Below are 3,209 nucleotides of genomic sequence, written 5' to 3'. Positions count from 1 at the left end.
TTATAAACTTTTCTTTATTAAGTTTTCTTTTTTTTTTCTTTTTTTTTTTTCTTGTAATATTCCATCTTCGCTGAGTTTATTGTGAAGGCCAAAATAAAAAAAACTCAATGCTGATGTGAACATTGAATTTTTTTTTTTATTTTTTTTTGAGTATGACAATGAGACTTTACATTTTGGTTATCTTGTGTTTCCTATTTTTTGTCTATTATTTCTCTTCCCCCCCACAGATTTTGTTTTTATTATCATTTTTTTTTAATGTACAATAAAAAAAAAAATTCAAAATACTCCGAGCTAATTAGCTCAATGTTTTTTTTTTTTTTTTTTTTTCATTAATATAATAATTTTAGTAAGAATAATAAACTAGAATAAAAGGGTAATATTCTTTTGTTTTTTTTTATTATCATTACGCTTTAACCAATCTATTTTTATTTTTATTTTTATTTATTTATTTATTTATTTATTTATTTTTTCAGAGTGTTTAAAAAGAAACAGAACAAGACCCTGTGTGATAGTTGCCACAAACACAAAATCAAGAATATTCGCTTAGAAGTTTGTACGGGTGTGACCCATGAGTGTATGTTATGTTGATAATAATAATATTAATAATAATAGTATTACATGTATCAAGCATTTATCAGCATGTTATTGTACTGAGCGTGCCACAGTTATTATTATTATAATTATTATAATTATTGTCACCTAGTTAGGAATGAAAAAAAAAAAAATGAGAATAAGAATGAAAGGGGGAGAGAAGGTGATCTTTTGAAAAAAAAAAAAATAAAAATAAAAAATTTCTTTATAACAATGAAAAATTTTTTTAAAAAAAAAAAGGAAAACAAATTAATTTGAAAGGTCAAAATTTTTTTTTTCTTTAACTTTTAATTAAAATTTTTAAAAGGTTTTTTTTTTTTTTTTTATTTTCTAAAATTTTTCAAATTGTAACTTTTTTGTTAGTTTACTATAGTTTTTTTTTTTTACGTATGTGGAGTACACTTTTAAATTTTATAATTTTCAAGGAAAAAAAAAAAATTTATATATATGTTTAAGGCTTTTAGGCTTAGGCTTAGGCATAGGCATAGGCATAGGCATAGGCATAGGCATAGGCATAGGCATAGGCATAGGCATAGGCATAGGTATAAATCCATTTCCATCAAAAGTCATAATAATTATTATCAAAAGTTCCCGCACAAAGAAACAAGAACCTTCTTATATAAGCAAACAAGAGATTTAATTGATATAAAAACACAAGGAAAAAAAAAATTTTTTTTTTTTTTTTTTTAATCATTGAAACGGATAAGAAATAATGATGGTGATGATGATAATTATTTCTGGGTAAAATATTGAATTTATATATATATATATATATATATATTTTTGATGAAGATAAAATAAAAGGGAAAGACCTTTTTTTTTTTTTTCAAAAACGGTTTCTGTTTTTCCCGTACCATTTAGTTTTTTTTTATTTATTTATTAAAGCCGGATCGGACGAATAGAAATCGGGTCATTTGCAAGCTTTGACTAATAGGGGGTATATTATATTTTTATTTTGATTTGAATAAACAAAAAAGAAAGAAAGAAAGAAAGAAAGAAAGAAAGAAAAAAAGAAAAAAAGAAAGAAAGAAAGAAAAATAATTATGGAAAGTTAACAATAACAAGGAATAAAAATGCTGTATTTAACATTAATATCGAGTGGCTAGTGAATTTGAATTATTATTATACATTTAAGCCGAGATATTAAAGGACATCAGAACACACACACAAAAAATAATCTTACAATGATGAGAAATTGTAAAGAAAGAAAGAAAGAAAGAAAGAAAGAAAGAAAGAAAGAATATGATTAATTAAAGATAAATATAAAAATAAATAAAGTATGTTTAAATAATAATCATAATAATATTATCATTATCATTGGAAATGAACTTTTCTACATTACAATGTCAATTGACAAAACTACCCCTCTAACAAAGGTCGTTTATATTTCTATCACACTTCCGTCAACAACCCCTCTTTTCTTACAATCGGAATATATAAACCCAAATAAGCCTAATAAAAGTTACCAATTTCGTACGTCATTTTATTTTACAGACAATATATATATATATATTTATTTTGTTTTTAATATATATACTACCAATGGTGAGAAACTAGCCTTCTAAGAAACTAAATAACATAAACAATTTGATACGTATTGGATATATTTATATATATATATATATATATATACTTGATTGGTACTAAACTATTGTATATTATTACTACTACTACTACTACTACTACTACTACTACTACTACTACTACTTCTTTTTCTTCTTCTTCTGGATATCCCATCAGCCATTACTTGTCGTGTGACTAAATACCAGATTTGGATTTTTGTTTTTAGGAGACTGAGAGAACGTATAGGAGAGTGGCTAGAGGTAGAGTTTTTATAAACACATTTGATTGTCAAGTTCGGGATACACGGAACAAGTTTTTTTTTCTTCTTTTCTCAATAACAAAAAGGAACATTTTATATGATGATAGGGAAAGGACAACAAATAAACAAAGTTAAATTTATTTTTTATTTTTTATTATTATTTTTATTATTTTTTTTTAATCATTGCTATTTTATATTTTATAATTAAATTAAAAATAAAAAGAAAAAAGAAATAAAAATTTCATCAGTTGATTCAAAAAAAAAAAAATTAACTAAAGGCCTGAGACAAGAAAAAAAAAAAAAAGAGAAGATTATTTTAACTAGCTTATATATATATATATATATATAATATGAACCTAATTTTGTTTGAATGTTAATATCTCTTAAGCTTTTATTTTATTTTATTTTATATTTTATTTTTTAAAACATCCAAAAATAAAAAAAATATAAAAAATATATAAAAAAAAAGTTTAGCTAATTGATAGATAAAAAGGAAATACCCAACTAAAATTTGGTAAGGGTTCACATCACCATATATATATATTGTATTATATTTTATTATAATTATTTTATCGCTTGTTCTTGTGATTGATAACTTTTTAATGTTTAGGTCTCAAAAACATTAAATCTTAGACCTCGTTTTGAGTAGTATACTATATATATATATATAGTAGTATTAAGATATTATTACGTTATTTTCTTTGTGTGTATTATTTATATTTGAAAAACACAAAAAAGTTATCACATTTGTTTTTATAGATAAAATAAAATAGAATAAAATAGAATAGAATAGATA

This window comes from Magnusiomyces paraingens, assembly GCF_902498895.1.
Source record: "Magnusiomyces paraingens strain CBS 517.90 genome assembly, contig: contig2, whole genome shotgun sequence".
Classification (NCBI taxonomy): domain Eukaryota; kingdom Fungi; phylum Ascomycota; class Dipodascomycetes; order Dipodascales; family Dipodascaceae; genus Magnusiomyces; species Magnusiomyces paraingens.
This window is presented reverse-complemented; position numbering follows the sequence as displayed.